Here is a 20,023-nt window from a genome sequence, read left to right on the forward strand (position 1 = left end):
TCAGGCAGTCGGAATTCTCACCGAAAATATATATATATTTTTTTTAGATTACTGTTATTAGTATTGTAATCATCAATGTAAATATGCAAGTGTATGCAGAGGTATGAGCAAAAATATGGGTGTGATTGGTAGGACATTTTGTACGCAGGGATTGCATCTCCAGTGATGCTGAAATGATATTTATATATTATAATAAATAATCCTTCCGTATAACCGCTCGTATAAATTATTTGAGCTGTGCTGGCATATGCATATATATGTATACGCATCCACGAATGACTTCCGGTGTTAGTTGAACTGCACAAAGCTATTTTTAGGAAATAATGGAAATGCTAATTTTATGCATGAAGTGTCTGTTTCCGAGGAAGATCAGAGCTGGGCTCACAAATGGGTGACGAGTGAGAAGGAACGATATATTTGATTTTGAACGATGATTGAATGATTTATTTTGGAAGAGTTCAGAAAGATACTTACATTTAAGAACAAATCACTTATTCACGTGACAGGAAACCACATCAAATTTGACAGATTGCACAATATGCTAAAATTAATAATTCACTGACACATTTTTTTTTACGTTAAAAAAAGCTGTGCAATGCATACACAGTGATGTTCTATTCACACATTTGTACAAACATAGAGGACATTCTTCCTGCTGCCAAATTCTAGAGTTGTTGTAAAATCGACGGCCAACCTTCAATTGTCTGCTCTTACAATATCTGGAAGATTGGATTTGGGTCTAGCCCCTTATCGCTGACCTCTGGGTGCAACTCCAAATGTGTCTCTTTAACACGCCCTGCGTCATCCGACACATGTGTGCCATCTATTTCAACTTCCGTTACCCCGATTACCTCTGAAATCTCTTCCTTTGCTGCATTTTGTTAAACAAAAATGTTCAATTCGCTTACCATACCTTTCCATGAAATTCCTAGCATCCTTCACATCTCGTCAAAGTCCAAATAATCCATAAAGTAGTACTCATATTACACCTGTCTAAAACACCTGTCTTTTAAACACTAAAGTTGACATCTCCACAATTACCAAGCAAAGTAAGAAGGACTAAATGGAATTTACTGTACATAATAATAAAATATTAATTAATGAATATATTTATATTCATATTCATATCAATAGGTTAATTATTGTATAAAAGCACATGTTCCTATGACCATAGCAAGAATACTACATATCTGATTAGTCAACTTATCACAATTGCATTTTTATAATATTTCTTGAACAACGTTAAAGGCAAACTATATATACATAACAGACAATTACATATCACAAATGAAAGGAAATTGCATACATCTGAAAAAATAATAATAGGATTGAACATTGCTTTCAACATAAAATCCAAACATATGAAATCAAATGATATATATTTTAACATCACATTTTACGTTAAACAGCAAATACTATATTTGACAAAGTCGGGCAAAGATGAGACAAATTTTATATTTATGAATGATCGGAATATCGATGAAAATGTTGATGATTGAATAATGAATTTAAATGCAGCTGTATATGTGACAACGTATGCCAAGTGTGGGTGGATGCAGAGCATGAGGAGAATAATTACACGGCAACTATATTTGTTTCCCTTTCCAGTTGCAGAAAAGCATACAAATTCATATTCATACCTTGGCATTACGCTAAACAGAGAAAATATGAGGATCAGTCAGAACCTAGCGTTCACGAAACAATCCTGTCCAACTGCAATATGGCATATGCGTAGGAATATGACAGTTGCAAAGGCAAGATGTAGATACATTTTTTTTAAATGTCACATGCTGCATTGTATTAAAACAGACACTGATAAATTGATATTCACAAAAGTATTTAAAGCCAAATAAAATGCCACCCGAATGCTTCCTTCCTGCAATGAAACAAATTTGAGTTGTAATGCATGTGTTGCAGTGGCGTTTTAAATAGCACCCTGCTGTAATTGTGTTAGAGCATTGTGAGTACATGTCTGAGACGACCCCTGTCAAGTTAGGGGAATGCACAAATTCTACATGTCACCTTTCTCAACATTAAAACCTGCCAGGTAAAACATTTAAAAAAGGCATTATATGAACTAAAAATAAGTCGACAAATAAAAAGGTGACAGAACAATTGCTTCGATGAAAATGCAAAGGAGCCTTTTCTCGCAGCTAGCAAAATCAAACTGCTGTCAAATTAAGTTTGTTGTATGCTGCTCTCTTTGTTATTGCTGTATTAGTATTACAATTGCTTACCTAGAAAAGCTTCCCTGAGTCCTCAGTCTCTCTTTCATTAAGGTTATGCAACATTTTCACAGGAGGCAATTGCTATGTGTCCCAATTAAAAAATGTAAATATATGCGTAAAATTTACATTTGGCATATTTGGACGATGATGCCAGCATGCAATGGCATACTCTTCTTAAAATTACTTAACAGGATCTTTAATATCCACCGTGAAGCAGATGGTGCCTTTTTACACGCTTTTATTTAATTCACTCTGTCTGTTGCTGTTGTTGTCGTATCCTCAAATCTTGTAACTCAATTTTAACCCACTTCCCAATGTGCTATTGACTGCAAACTTCGTATACTTATGTCTTACTGATGACAATACTATATTCTATCATAATAATAAAAAAAATAAGCAATCTTTTTTTATGCTGAATACCTCTGCATCAAGTGACGAACGTGCTATAACTGGACCTCTTCCAGACCCTCATCACCATGGTATCTAAAACTATTACTACTATAATAAGCCAAGAATGTGTCCCGCGCGTGACGTCACTCCACATGAGCCCCCCCCCCCCCCACTCATTAATATCCATGAGTGGGTGGATTTTTACACTAACGCAGAGGAAGGTCGAGCTAAAATTAAATAATTTATTACGCAAAGTCACTTCAAATATGACCTTTCTGAACAGAAAGTGACGGTAAAAATAAATCTAAGCAGCACAGTGCTAAATCCAAAAGAGCCCCCCCTTCATTAATATTCATGTGCGTCGCGCACTACACATGCCGCACCCCTCCCCTCATTAATAATCATGAGCGGGTGACGTTGTTCTACATGCCGCACCCCTCCACAATAACCATGAGGGGGTTACGTCACTCCACATGCCGCACCCCTTCACAATAACCATGTGGCTTTCTTACGCACACTTGGTGCGGTGTACTGGGTTGTCTTTTGCGGCAGTGCGTGGGGGTGGTGATGGGCATGTGGGGTGTTGGGATCTGTGACCTCGGTTGATTGTGTTCTGCTCCATTGTTATTTGCCAGACTTCTCTGACACCGTTGCTGTGCTATTGTGTTTGTACGGGTCACAGTATTGTCTCCGCGCTGGTCGTGTCCCTCAAACGTTCATCTTTTGTGTATTTATTTTCATTCCTTGTATATTCTTCTTGTATATTTCCTGCGTATTTGCAAGTGGCTTTGAGATGCCGTGGCATACAAGCGAATAATAAATCAAATTCATCATCCTTATGAGTACGTATGTATTTTTTAAAAGGGGCCTTAGTCATGACTCATTGCATGTGTGCAAGACGGCCTCTATGACTCACCCTCGCACGCTGGCGGAGTGGTGTCCATCTGTAGACGGGTTCCCAGCTGGCAGGTGAGCACATCGCTGTATAAGATCGTGAATCCGGCCTCACAGCGATAGTGAACTGTGTCCCCTGAGCGCAACACATGACCTCTCAATGAGCACTGTTCACTTATGCATTCGACACACAACTATAACATGACTTGCAAATTAAGATGCCTGCCAAACTTATGCCCTGTGCCAATAAATTTATACGAATATGTAGCACACCTATTGGGTTAAAAGACACAAAAAACATGTTACATTCCGGAGAATATAGCGCTGCATACATAACAAAAAAACCCAATTCATGTGGTAAATCATTCTGCATAGTAGTAATAAAGGTAGTAATGAATTCGCTTGAAAAACACAATACGTTTGAGGACTACCAGTCGTACTGAACAACTTAGTAGTGCACTTACTGGTGCTGCATGGCACATCTACTGGTCTCACTCATTTTGGTGTCAGTACAAGTGAAACGATTTACATCTGAATGCAGTTATGCAATTGCATGGTTTAAAAAAGTATAGTATACCACTCCTCAATTCTATACAAATGGCATTCTTCTTTGCATAATTTGTTTACATTATTAAACTGTTAATACTGTGAACGTGTTTACCTGTTTAATGTACGTAAACGCTTTACATAACATTTATTCCGCAGTTTATATTTAATGTTAGTTTGTGTGTGTGGAATCGGTGTCGAATGCACGATATCAGCATCCGTTGGCAATCGAACTTGTTGCATGCATCATTACCGATTTCCAGCTCTTTATCCTGCATCAGTGTTTCAGCATGCGGCACAGAAGGCGGTAATTGGCACACGCGCAACTGGTAGGCTTGTTAGGAGAAATACAAAGAGCATTAAACAAAAAAAACCTTTTAATTTCAACCATCATCAACCTCGTTATCTCACAAAATCTTTTCAGGAACACATTAGCAGATGTACAAGACAATATTGATCAAAAATCACACAAAATTCCATCGTAATTATATCATATGCAGAAATACATAGCCATGTCTTTGTAACCACAGAGAAACGGAAAGCATTCATGTCAAGCTAAGCAGTCTAAACGTACACAATAACTCATCTACACTTTACTTAAAGCTTGATCTGTTCAAACCCATTTGAATGCAACAAACAGATTATTTCTTACATTTATAAATTAAATACCAAAAACTATCTCAACGGTATTATAAGACGGACTGTTTTCATTACCATGCTATAGAAAACGGAGTAATTCCGCTATGTTTGCAAAGCTTACAGATAACGCATTATGCATATTTAAAGTCACGAAAAAAACACAACAGCCTCTCTGGTACGATATAAATGAAAAGCAAAGAGAGTAGGACACTACCATAGTAGCTGAGAACAAAGAAGCCCCCAGTGGAAAAGTCGCTGTGAAACTTGAGCAGAATCTGGTTGGAAGTGCTATACACAGACTCCAGGGCAGTGTTGCCACTGAATTGGCCGAGCTGTGGTGCATTCTGTTCAGGTCCATCCCTGCACGCATTCACCGCATGAAGGGTAACCAGTTCGAAATGTGCAAACGACCACAGGATGAATGTGCTGGCTGGACATGAGATACGGAAATGAGCATCTGATCTTATATTGCTTCACTCATGCCAACAAAAATCAGGAACATAAATGATCAAATTCTCAACATGACCTTTTTTCATATAATTAAAGCTATATTGTTTTATTCACACCCATAACCTTTACAATATGCTTTTGAAATTATTGGAAACACTTCCTCTCTTGAAATCATGTAAAACAAATTCAATGAGATGGTATTTTGAATGTGTTAAAAGAGCACCTATCATGGTTTTGTCAGAGGCCTATGCTATGCAAGTGGATGTTGTTGTGATAGCTTTTGATTAAATAAATACCAAGCAGTGCATGCCGCTATAAAACACTATACTTAAACATCTTAGTTTCAACACTCTTTCATTGTGAATAATTATATGAAATGTGATGACTATGCAGCAACCAAACACAGCTTGAAATTTATCCAGGTTCCTAATTTTCAGTCATGGAGATGGTTTTAAGCCCAGTCACCAATAATTGCACAACTAATACATCACATACAATGTGTTTGTTTCTACTTAATTTGGCCACATTTTAGCTTTGAGAATTAAAAACATTAGTTTTATAACCATGTGACGAGCATTTATCTGTAGTAGGGTGTTTGGGACAGTCTGCACCTGAATGGTGTAGAAAAATAAGATTGCATGCAATTGAAGGGATCTCAAAATTATTTTTGTGATATCTCCTTCTTCAAACCCTACTGTTATGAAACCAATTAGGAAAGTTTAAATGAAATTTACGAGAGAAAAAAATAACAACGTAATGGTGTTGTTATTTACACAACCACGTGAAAAACGTAATCAACACATGGATAAAAGCATGTCCGCAACACCATTATATGTGGTGTTACATTATTTGCGATAAAATAAATAAAACGTAATTTGCTCATGTTAAATATGGTTATTGGTTAGAGTAGGCATTATAATTAATGTGTTATAATCACGTTACCCTGCCCACACACCAAACGTTCTCACGAGCTTACAAAATAGGTTTAAGAAAAGAACATTCCAATTTAACATAAACATCAAAGTGTACACCAATTCCGTACCCAAAGTAGAAGAAACACAAGTACAACCGATGCATGATTCCCCTGTGACAATTTCTGCACCGACAAATAATGTAAAAATAAGGATTGGTTTAATAGATTAAACACTGTGAGTGAGACTTACTCTTTATTTATTAATACCATGCGGGTGCAGCTGATGCATTTTTCATTTACAACAAATAGAATATGACGCATAACAAATGCGTGTTAAGTGTGAGACAGTTTCTAATCCTAAATGTCCTATGCAAATAAAATAATTACATCTAAAGAAATGCGATGCTTGAGTGTCACTAAACGTGATGTCAAATTGTGAAGTTAAATGTATCATTATTTATTAAATGAAAACATTACATTTCTTCTATTTTATGGAAGTGTGTAACAAAATCTACCAATTATACTGAACATATGAAAGACATACGAATGTAATATATAAAATAGCTGTGTTTTTTTAACAGCTTATGAATTATTTAATGTCATATTATGCATGCATAGCTATACGATTAAACAATCAAACATTCCTTCCACACTGCATAATACAGCATGCTCATTTTTTTCACATTTCTATAATATTCCATTTGATGATTGTTCAATCACATAATTACAACGCAATCTATATTGGTTATGAATTATTTCAAACAAGACTCCAATGGACATTTCAGAAACTGCACTGCAATAAAAATCTTTGGAAATTGCTTGAGAAGCTTCCCCTGGATGGTATATGTTGCCATATACTCCCAAATGTGTTGCCTGTGAAGAAGACGATGATGAGGATGATGCATATTGCCAAACTAGTGCGTTAATTAGGAAGATAGACACCATTAAACGGATTAAACTTGGTCATTCTCCTATCATCCATAATCTGGTCAAGGAGCATAAACCATCACGCAAACTCCGGTCAACCTCACAGCTTTTGGCTAACAATCGAACAAAGACGGTCACTGCATCGCGCGCTTTCAGATGCGCTTCTGCGGCCGTCTGGAACACTCTTCCTTCCGATATTAGGAAGACATTGGAGCCTATGCACTTTTACATCATCTAGATCAGGGGTCGGGAATCTTTTTGACTGGGACAGCCATAAAAGCCAAATATTTCTCAATATATTTCATTGAGAGCCATATAGTATTTTTAACGTATAATAAATTAAATATGTCTTACTTTTAATGCGACTTCTGGTGCTGCATGGTTTTGCTGATGGCCTTGTAGTCTGGTTCATACGACGTGGTGAGGTTGAGCTTCATGCAGGCGTGACCCGTGAAATTTATCTTCAAAACTAATTTCTGTTTACTTTAAAATGACACAGTATTATTAAGCAATATCACCAGTATTTTAAAATCAGTTCCAAACAGATTTATTTATTTATTATTATTTATTTAATCTCAAAATTGTCTGGGAGCCATATGCCGTCACTGGAAGAGCCATATATGGCTCGCGAGCCATAGGTTCCCGACCGCTGATCTAGATGGAACACTAATTTCTTTAGAACTGATTTTTGCATTTAGTTTATTGTCCTGCCCCCACACCTATGATGAGCATGTTTCACTACGTACGGTGCAAAATAAGTTTAATATGCACACATATAATCCACTGCCAGATAAAGGCCTCCCCAAGCTGTTGCCATCCCTCACGATCCAGCGATGTAACCATCCACCCAACACCTGCACAAAAACTGATTTCATCTGCGCAGTGGTTGTCCTCTTGGATACATGCTCTGCTTTCGCTGCTATTCTGTCACTAGTTTTGTCAATCACGTGTGTCCGGTTCTAGCAAGTGGAACAGCCTGCCAGGGGATCTGAGGGATTCAGAATCATTAAGCACTTTTAAAATACATCTAAAAAGTTACTTTTTTAAACTTGTTTTTAATTAGGATTTTCTTAATGTCTTATTTTTTTTCTAATGTCTTTGTTAGAAATGTTTTACAACGTGATTTTATGTTGCCTACAATTTCACTTTTATTGTTTATGCCTGTAAAGCACTATGTATTGCATTTTTTTGCACGAATAGTGCAATAGAAATTAAGTTTTGACTGATTTGATTGATCCTCTTCAGTGATGTGTGCTGCCCAATCCCACTTAAATGTCCCTACCAGTTTGAATCACTGAATGTATAGAGTGGCGCAGTGATAACACTTGTGCCTTGTCGCAAGAAGCACCTCGGCTTTATTCCTGAATCGGGAAACATTTTGCATGGAGTTTCTATGTTCTCCCCCAGTTCTGTGTGGGTTGAACTCTTGGTTCTTCAGTTTCCTCCCAGAGCCAAAGTAAATTTAATGTAATTGGTGTTGGCCAAACATGCAAACGCAGGACCAACCCATAGTCTTAGAGTGGGCTTCCTGAGAAATTAATAAATAGTGTTATTTTATCAACTGCCAAATGGTCTATATTCATGCAATACAGGCTGGGTTTCCATGGTGATTAGAACATTCAGCTCAACATCTCAGTGTTGTTATTCTTTCAAATAAGTATCTAATTTTAAAAATTTCAGTGGCTGCCAAATATGTTTAATAACCACTGTCCTCGGAATATGGAGTTTCATTTGCTCAGAGCTATAAACAGGAAGATGGCACCATCCCATGTTTATTGGAGCAGAAAACTACTTTCATTTTTACTTTACATTTTTTACATTATTAATAATTTTAAAACTCCAGATTGATATGCAAATATTGCCTTTTATTGTTGGGGATAAAAGTTTGTATCTCATCTTTGGAAATGCTTGTCCAAACACAACTTGTGTGCGTAATCACCTTATCTTTAGGGTCATGGTTATTGTTGAGGTGAAAGAAGTGGAACATGATATTCAAAATTTGCACTGGCAGAAAACGGATATTGTACGTTCTTTGTATTATTTTGGCAGCGTCTGTTTAAGCGGCAACATATCCAAAGCGGAGTAAGAAAGGAAAACTACCCAATCGCTCAATATTTGCGGTGACAACTCTTCAACAGAATTGCCAACAGAACATACGTGTGCTTCACACGCTGTGTCACGGTTGACTATCGCTCGGCCAGTGACTCGCAGCGACGCTGTTAACACACAACATCCTCCACCCTGTTTGCATCGGTTATGTGCATTTATCATGTTATGAAATACGTGCATATTTTCTTCTTTCGTATTTTTCCCATTTTGCTTTTAAACATTGCATCAAATGTATTGTTCAAAATTTTGCTCTTTGCACTCTTTTTCAAGGAAACCATTTTACGAATGCGATTTGACTTCCACTTGCAATGCATTTCTTCCTGATTTAAACTAGTGTGTCCAGTATCACAACACATTCAGACAACATATTCTGAAATTTGTTAATTAAATTGTGGCCTTGAAGTGTGATGATTCATTGAACTACGGATGGGTCACAATTGTATAATTCATATAAAAAATATGAAAACATTGTTTACACATTTACTGTGTGAACAGATCTGGAGACATTCAATTATTTGAACAAGTATGCTGTTAAATTGATTATAGAAGTACATGTCTGGAAATGTCACTAAACGTTGACTACATATCATTGGCGATACAGATCAACAACCAACATTTTTATAAGATCTTATATTCATAACGTTTTTGATATACAATTGAAGAATACAAATACAATTTCCAATAATGGAAGAGCTCACCTTTAGGACCACACAACAATTGTAAGACAATCTTGAACTGCAGCTGTTAAGCATTAGACAGAACTAAAGGTCAAGCTATAACTCTATGCAGTAATAAACACCAATATGGCATGGCTAACTAGTGGCATTAGAAGAAAAATACCACTGAAAATAATGAATGCAAGACGCATAATTAAAAGAGCCCTAATTATGGGGAAAGGTCATCTCGGACTACAATGTAAAAAAAACTTTATTGTCCATAATTATGTTACTAATGACTTTTCAAGGGAAATACATGTTAAGAGCCTTTGCAAAAATAATATTGTTAATCTGTCAGCTTTGCTACTAATTTGTATTATTATTATTTTTGGGTATTATTAATCATTATCTTCCAAGACATCTGGTCAGTATGGAAAATGAGGCGAGAAATACCCTCAAGAGTGGAGGCCCATCCGCCAGCAGTGCCGTGCACAAGCCATTTGCAGTGCTGCACTTTTACCTTTAACTATCAACTGTTATTTATATTGTGTTTTATTACTGTGTAAAAAATGGCACAGCCATTTAATGAATTCTGAATAAAATGCAGTTATGCGCTCTGTAATCAACCATCTTCTACTATACAATACTATTATGCGGACCTACTTTTAATAACACTGTGTGTTTGGGATAGACCTGTCAAGTGATTACATAGCGCCCATGGTAATACGTATCGTCATACACAAAGACAAAGATCTCCTGTATAGCCTTAACATGCTGTTTGGGAAAGTGCTGTTAGCGAGCCCCTATATAGGCCAGCACGGCATACGAGGGGGATGGGTGGCCGGCACCACGCCCGTTGTACACAAAGACAAAGCTCACCAATAAAGCCTTCACAGACTGTTCGGGCAAGTTCTGTTAGAGAGCACCTATGTGGGCCAGAATGGCACACGAGGATGAGGGTGGCCAGCACCATATCCGACCGCCTTTGTCTCCCAAGTGGCGATGTTTACACACCACACACTACACCACACCAGGTACTCATTTGAGGCTGAGTCGACCTAGGGGAGGGCCAGGACCGGTTCAAATACATTTAACTGGTGTTGGCCGTGAGCAGGACTCAAACACGGGTCGCCCAATTTGTAGCGCAGTGCGCGAACCGCTACAATTCCATTGTATACGTGCACACATACGGGTATATTTACCAGATGGTGATGAAGTCGTAGACCGGCTCGGTGCGAAGGAGTGTGAAGTTGATGTAGACTCCGTGTCCATACGCAACTCTCACCATCCACACACAGTCCTGGAAGTTGGGGTACTCATCGGGGAATCCCGGAGAGTATACTGTGCCGCTCATGCCCGTCACGTTGCCGCCACAGGGAGCTGTGAAAATGGGGCACACGATCCCCACCTCTTGCTTCAGACTTCTGGGCCCTATAACAATGTTCTTTCCCTATGTCTTCTTCTCCGAGCTTACTCACAGCGTTCCCCACGGGTGATTAATATTTAATGCAGAAGTGTATTTGCATTCATGTGTATATAGCATTGCATTTTTCATATTCAGTAAATGTATGTTTCAAAAAATAAAAGAAACACACATATGTGCCTATGCGTATATCCACTTTCATGTTCTCAAAACAGTCATAATCGTGCCATAATTGCTTTATCTCTATTAACACAGACATTTGAAATTTGCCATACTCACATATTTTAATGTGATAATTGTACACATATATACTAATATTTATAACACTGACTTAAACATTCAATGTTGAAAAATATCCACATACATATGTTAACTATAACCAAAACATTTCTAATATAATAATTTCCAGGTGCCTTATTATTATAATTTACATATGTTTTGTTTAATTTCATTTGAAATATTATTTGGGTCTTTCGGTAAAGCCACGTAGATATAAAAATAATAAAATATCACGACGTTTTGATCGCAATACAAGCAATCGTCATCAGATGATTTTTGTTTAGTGGGAGAGCTGCTGAAGCAGGATGTTATATAGGTTTGAGATGGGTTTAGCCCAGCGGTCGGGAACCTATGGCTCGCGAGCCATATATGGCTCTTCCAGTGACGGCATATGGCTCCCAGACAATTTTGAGTTGAAAAAAATAATAATAATGAAAAAACAAAAAATCAGTTTGGAACTGATTTTAAAATACTTGTGATATTGTTTAATAGTACTGTGTCATTTTAAAGTAAACAGAAATTAGTTTTGAAGATAAATTTCACGGGTCACGCCTGCATGAAGCTCAACCTCACCACGTATGAACCAGACTACAAGGCCATCAGCAAAACCATGCAGCACCAGAAGTTGCATTAAAAGTAAGACATATTTAATTTATTAAACGTTAAAAATACTATATGGCTCTCAATGAAATATATTTAGAAATATTTGGCTTTTATGGCTCTCCCAGTCAAAAAGGTTCCCGACCCCTGGTTTAGCCCAAGGGTAAGTGGGCGTGGCTGAAGATGGAATTTGAATGTAAATGTAAGATCGAAGAGCTGATATACCCCACGACGACGCAGCTGTGGAGGTGGCCATTTTATTGCAAGAGATTAGCATGTCAGTGTAAGCGAACCACCGAAATGGTGGCTGTGCTAGTGAGACATCCACCTCGTTAAAAAACGAAGGACACCGCCAACTCGAGGACAAGAACCAACAGTGGCTGTGTTAGTGAGACATTTAGCGTGTATGTAACTCAGAGAGTCGGAAATAACTGCTAACATCGGCAGGTAGGATATAAACATCAGCCATGTATGACTTAAACTGGTTAATAACGTCCTTTCAATGATTGCTCAGTGTGTACCCATCTTCTCGGTTGAAATTGTGTCTGTGTTTATATATGTGGATGGCTTCATGAACGAATCTTTGTTGATAGCCAGTGGGTTTGCAGAGTACCTTCGTCTTGGAGAAATACATTTCGTGTGAGCCCACCGCATTAAAACAATGATCAGCCACGGCTGAGGTATTGGTCCTACTGTGTTACAGATCTGCCTTATGTTCATGAACACAGTCTGAGACATGTCGCTTAGTTTCCCTAATGTAACTAATGCCGCAGACACAGCTTAGTTTGTAGACACCGGGGTATTGCATGTCAGAGATCACATCCTTCACAGATGGGAATAGATCACGAATTTTACGTACTGTAATCCCTGCTATGTATGGCAAGGTGATGGTTTTGATTGGGTCCTCAGAGGGCTCTTTCCCAACAGTTGGGGTGATGGCTTTACGGATTGTGTAGCCCGAATATCGATTAATCTTGAGGGCTTGGTGTACGTGCTCCAGTTCACTGGCTAAGTGGTGATGGTCGGAAATACAATGAGTGTAGAGTTTTGATGAGGGAATTCTTCTGAGATGGATGGTGGTGGGAGTCAGGTTTTAGGTAGGTATCTGTAGACAGAGTGTCCCATTGAGCCATTTGGTCTCTTTTTGATTAACACATCCAAGAATGGTAACTTGTATTGAATTGATGTGGTTGAAGAATTGGCCCAGCGCTGGTATGCTATGTGGCCATTTGCAATGTTTGTAGCATTTATTTTGATTTGCAGTGGACTTACCAATACAGCTGGGGAAGGGATGGTCCCAGTTCCGATTGACACCATGTTGACAGGTTAGAATAGATTGACCCATCAGTACGTAGCCTGAGAAGCATTCAAAGGAGATGGAATGGCCAACCCCAAAGTTGGAACCCACGACAAAGCCATTTCGGAATGGCTTTGGGTCCGGACAGTTCTGCAACTCATACGCTTGACACACAGATATATACATGGACACAGATACACACACACACGAGTGAGTTCAACATTCATTTACAGCACACTTAATATTACGTTTGGGGTAAGTATAAATACATTTGAAGGTTAATGGGTGGGCATCATTATGGTCATGATCATTATCATCATCAGCCATTGTCTATGCACTGCTAGATGTTGGCCTCCCAATGCCAACACCCCACAATCTATCTCACTCCTGCACCTGAACCGATCTCAGTGTGGACATGAACATGAACTGTGCATCTCCATAGTGGCCATTCTCTTGGGCACATTCAGTCCTTTTACTGCAAATCCATCACCAATCTCATCCATTGGTAATCGTCCATTCTAGGGATGTGTCCTGCCCAAGCCCACTTACTTCGCTGAGCAGTAAATGTTACATCTCTGAAAAGTTTTGTTCCTTGGCTAATGTGTTCCTATTTCTGGTCTATAAGCATCTTTAAAAGCATGCACTTCTCCATGTGTCTCGTGCACTTTTCAACTTTTGCAGAAATATTTCACATACCGCACGTGTCGTCGTGCAAGTGTAGCATTTTCAAGATAATATGGAAACTTCTGGGAGATTTGGCAGTGCAGGGGATGGAATTTTATTTTTAAATGTCTGTATTTTCTTGTATAACACCGATTATTTATAAGGGATTAAACACTAATGTGTAATTTATAAAGTCGAAATTTTTACGTAAAATAAATGTGGGATCCTATTGAAACTGGGGAGAATTAGGTAAGTGCTGCATGTGTGTGTGTGCACAGGGGGTTAACACGAGGCTTTGGGTTCGGCTGATCTGGTGCGTTCACAAAAATCTGTTGTCAGTTGATTTTAGTAATTATGAGTTTTAAACCGTTCACAAAAAAACAGCAGTAGTTAAAAGAACAGTCACTACAATTGAGTGCAAGAGTCAGGACATACTGTCATACACCCTAAACTAAAATATCGCAATAACTTCAAACTTAAAACTAAATGTACTTGTCTCCTTCTCCTGTCTCAGTGTGGTCTGTTTCAAATGTAGTACAGCTCTCACAACCATAACAACCATGTTTAACAGGTGTTATAGGCTGCTAAGGGGTTGGCATGGTAAAGTATGGCCAAATAACCCCCAGGACCCAAAATTATATGTGTGGGGAGGCCCTTGACAAAAGGTTGTAGATGCACGTATTTTAATTACTTTTTTTCTAAGGAGTAATATCATTTCATAAAAGGAGTCACTGTAACATGTTACTAAAATTAGCTTATAATTTCACAAGGACAAAGGATCGCATATTTTTTTAAACAATCTCAAAGCAAGGTTTTGGTAAAACTTTAAGGTATTCAATAATTTTAGCTTCATGAAAAAACTGTGACAAATGTATGCATAGACAAGCACATAACATTTCCTTCTGGCTACAGACGCTCACAAAAAATGAAAGCAACAATCAAAATGAAATCAATGGTTCAGTGGTCAGAACTGAACCACAGAAGAAGCGCTTGAGGTGCATAATTATATCTGCTGATTCAAACGAATCTATTCTCAGGTTATAATGACTGCAGGCAAAATTCTGAACTCTAAAAATGCCGATTCCTATTTGGATATGAGACAATTTAGTTTGGTTTGGAAACCGTGTAATGTTCACATGGAGCAATAAATTAGATTCACGGTACCACTTTTTGTTATTTTGAAATTTAATGAGCTAAAACATCGAAATTAATGTCAATGCAGTTTAAAATGAAGTGGTACAAAAACAATGTAATTCCTCATTACCACGTAGTAATACAAAACATCCAACATCGGAAATTATAAAACACATTCCATGGACATTCATTTAAAAAATATACATTCTTAGAAATTCACTTTAATCTTATACTCATTAAAATTACATCATGGGAAATAGATCATATAAAGTCTAGTATTGAATGTTCAGATCATGCGATGTTGATTGACATTTCGAGTAACCCAACAAAGTTATCACATTCAACTTGTGAAATTATTACACAAATTTATCTAAGCTCTTAACTGTAAAATAAAATTGGACCACAATATGTTAATCTTTATATTTGTATATATAAAATAACCAAATATTTTCTACATTTATGATAACATAATCAGTCATTTAAGCTAGTTTTGCATCCAAACGTCTTGATTGGTTATGCATGTATAGCTACAATGCAAGATCATAATGGAAGCTCCTATAAGGTAGGATAAGAGAATAACTATCTACTGACATCGCTGACAGGTCCCATGTCTTAAAGAGTGCATTAATTAAGTAAGTAGAGACTGACATTAGGATATGACGAGATACCATTTATTTACATCTACGAGGCTAAAATAAGCCCCGTGAGTGCGTTGTATCTGAGCGCGCGCTTGCATGCAACATTATATATATTACATGTATTTTCCTCCCTGGTGGGAAATAGGGTCGAGGCTGGACAGGAGAGTAAATGGCAATAATTCAAACTGCCCATATAACAAATTACATATTCCGTAATTAATGCCCCACACCTACACCTCCCCACAGGTGCACAGACATTAATTGTGACACACATCATTTGTTACATCAATGTTACCCACCATATGAATATTGCACAGCGGTTTAGTTCACGCCAGTGCATTGCCAGAAAGGACATTTAAAAAAAAGCTCAGTGCATTCCAGTACACCACTTGGTAGAGAAATCATGCACCAGAGGAAATCTGTGGGAGCTAACATTCTAAAACCATGTAATGCCCTTGTTCCTGTAAAGAGCGAGACAATTTAAGTCAACCTGCACACTGAAATTTCTGCACTGATTCAAAAAGGTAAAGGTGCAGCCCTGAGAATACTTCCCCATGCCACTGCGAGTAGAAGAGGCTCCATTAGAGTGAGTTCTAGAGAGCCTTCTCAAGGCCATATGGCCTATTCCTCCATGCTGACCAGCCTGAAAGCAGTGGAATTACCCACAATTCACCCCACCACACTCGACTTACCAATTGACGAACTGTGATGCACCCTTTCATACTACCAGGTGGACAAAGGAGGCGGATTTTATAAAGTTGCCAATTGTTTTAACTGCCAAACTGGGAGGTAGAATCATTGACCTCTCGATTGCAAATCCGGTGTGATAACCATGACACCAGCAGTGATTTGTCTGTGCCAATTCAGCAAATCTGTTATCCAGATGCTTATTTCACTTTTCAAATATGTACTTAGTTAAGTTAGAGATGTATCAATGATAAATCGAAAAAAACATGTTTCTTTGGCTGAAAAAGTATAACAACACAAGTCTCCATGCAAACAGTTACTTTGTTAAGGTTTTTTGTTATTACTCTGCAGTCTGATTGATTGTAGTGAGCCTTCATTATCATCACGATCCATGGACAGATAGCCCATAGGCGTCGACCACACATTTGGTCATTTTTTGTTTCCAAGCGAGCGAGCCTTACCTTCGTAAAAGATCTTGAAGCCCGGTTTGCTTTGAGAATAATCACTGTGGAAGTGCATTGTGGTCCGGTGAGTGGTGCTGAGGAGTGCGGCGGGCACAGTGGGCCCACTGAATCGGCCAATTGTGCTGCTTACTTCCGCTATTTCGGTACGGATCTCGAGGTAGTCGTGATCAAGCTCCGTCGTAAAATTTTCAAATTGAAGATACACACCTGAAAACAAATGCGAGCCAAAAATCAATGGATTCAACATTTTTTTACACATTTATTTTGCAACGGTACGGATCTCGAGGTAGTCGTGATCAAGCTCCGTCGTAAAATTTTCAAATTGAAGATACACACCTGAAAACAAATGCGAGCCAAAAATCAATGGATTCAACGTTTTTTTACACATTTATTTTGTAACTACTCTAAAATTGTACCGCACAAAACAGGACCATATGCTGTGTGTGACTTACACTACAGTTTGACTTTTGTCGCGAGAAGTAACCAACGGTGCTGCTGTGAAATAAGTGTGGATGTAGAGATATGGAACGACATTAACCTACCCCTATAAAATAAATGGAACACTCCTCGTGATTTTGCTGAGGACCGCATGCACGTACTAGTGGAAGCAATAACTAAGGAACAATCCATTTTTATAGAGATTATTTAGCAGTGTCCACCCTCTATTATTTGTTTTAAGAGAAAAAAAGAGATTTGTTGCTACAAATTAATGAACCATCACCAGTTAAGATAAATAACAAAAAGCTACACTACTGCCTTGGATTAATATCTTGAGCATGAGTTTATCAGTTACATTTTTTATGTCACAATTGTTCAGTTCTTGTCGATATTTTTACATTCGAGAATCGTTATTTTATAATGAAAACAAAACCAACGATAATCCACGGAGTTTCATAAATTGTCTTCAGCTCACCATAACCGATAGGCAATTCAATTTTCCAATGGCACTCTACGTTGCTTGGGTAATTTCCAGGAAAATCAGGGCTGAGAATAATGCCATTAAAGTCCGTCATAGTTCCACCACAGACCGCTACAAGGCAAGGGCACAGAGAAAAAGATCATATTAGAGGTCGTCATGATTTAAATCTGCATTCAATACACAGTCAAGTGATTACAACAGTGATGTAACATTGGTGCATATGCGCTAATCATGGATATGTCACATACAGTATGTTATAATGAACAATAATTTTAACCAAAAATATGAACAGAAATATATTGGTAAGGACCTAATTTTGTTAAAACAAAGCTTAAGAAGGTAGCTATAAGAGAGAACTGCATTGCATTGGAGGTTCTGCTGGAGTGTGTTAAATCTTTATCAACATTACATGTTGTCAACTTAGACACGCATTACTCTTTGGTTCTTTCGGTAAAGTCACGTAGAAATAAAAAATAAAATAAATTTATGAAATAAAAAATATGATTTTATCTTTCTACATGACTTTACCGAAAGAACCAAAGAGTATTTCCTGCAGTCACGAAAGCTTCAAATCAAGATTAGACACGCATGCTTACGACATGGTGCTTCTGTAAGGTAGTTTTCATTTAGCAGTGCACTGAGAATAGTTGTTGGTAACCAATGTGAAACAGGGGATTGATGCTGGACTATGAGTGCAGTCATCAGAGGTGGGACAAAGTCATTGTTATGCAAGTCCAAGTCGAGTCTGAAGTCATCAAATTCATGACTCGAGTCTGACTCGAGTCCAAGTCACATGACTCGAGTCCACACCTCAGAGGTGGGACAAAGTCATTGTTATGCAAGTCCAAGTCGAGTCTGAAGTCATCAAATTCATGACTCGAGTCTGACTCGAGTCCAAGTCACATGACTCGAGTCCACACCTCTGCTAGGTGGGACAAAGTCATTGTTATGCAAGTCCAAGTCGAGTCTGAAGTCATAAAATTCATGACTCGAGTCTGACTCGAGTCCAAGTCACATGACTCGAGTCCACACCTCAGAGGTGGGACAAAGTCATTGTTATGCAAGTCCAAGTCGAGTCTGAAGTCATCAAATTCATGACTCGAGTCTGACTCGAGTCCAAGTCACATGACTCGAGTCCACACCTCTGGCAGTCATACCCCGGTTTACGTGTGGCATGCATTGATTAAATGTGCAACGAATATCGGAACAATATAAATCAAAGCGATTGTTTTCGAAATCATCAAAAAACTGTATGTAAATAATATATTGTACTCTCAAGAACAGTGCATTTATTTACGTGTGACGCAAAGTAGTTTGTGGACATGGTCGTTGGAGGCGAAGGCTGAGGCGATGGATACGAGACAGGATGGATGGTGCTGTCAGCGACGTAAGTGTGGGATGAGGTGACGCAAATCAGGTCGTGGTAGTAATTTTAAAGTGACGACATATTTGATAAACAAAGTAAAAGGGGGAAAAGTAAATTGGGGTATTCCCATATATATGCAGAATGTGTTTAGGGTGTACAAGAATTCCAGTCTCTTTTTAAAAAAAAAAAAAATTTCCGTGAAACGGTTTCCCAAAAGAATCCATGCACAGTTGTGACACGATCATATCCTGTCCTATTTACAATTAGAAAAAAATGTGAAAAAGGGGTATTTTTTGGGAAATATGAGGTCCTCACCAATATATTTTTCCCTGGTCCATTGGTGTTGATGGTCACCCGTTTCAAATAAGATCTTGTCTTGCACATTTTTGATAAATAATGTGTGTTGTGATTATTAATGTAAAAAAAAACTATTACACAAATCTTTTGAAAGAAATATTTTAAGTTACAGGATTTTTTTGGACATCCAGTAGTCCAAATCCATTATAATACATGGGTACATGTTCATGGTTTGTCGGTGGATATATTTAATAATTCGTGATACAAGTATGTGACGTTTGGTAGGGCACATTTCTAGAACGAATGATGGCAGATTGTCAAAAATAATTATGTTAAAATAATAACTGCCAGGTAAGAAACAGAACGTGTCTGAGAGGACATGTGCTGAGGAGATGAAGTGATGGAGGTGGATTGTTGCATTGTGGAATTTGGAGAGATGGTGGCAGTTTGGAGAGGCTTTCATCTATAAGCCAGTTGACCATGGCTTTTGATGATAATGAGGAG

The 20,023-nt window shown here is 38.0% G+C and overlaps 1 pseudogene; it reads right to left on the reverse strand.

The window, feature by feature from the left end:
* Positions 1-20,023, reverse strand: part of LOC133344243 (CUB and sushi domain-containing protein 3-like) — a 435,165-nt pseudogene that overhangs the window by 59,575 nt on the left and 355,567 nt on the right.

The sequence above is a fragment of the Lethenteron reissneri genome, chromosome 19 (genome assembly GCF_015708825.2).
Source record: "Lethenteron reissneri isolate LAM-NWPU_2019-01 chromosome 19, ASM1570882v1, whole genome shotgun sequence".
NCBI classification, from domain to species: Eukaryota; Metazoa; Chordata; class Hyperoartia; order Petromyzontiformes; family Petromyzontidae; genus Lethenteron; species Lethenteron reissneri.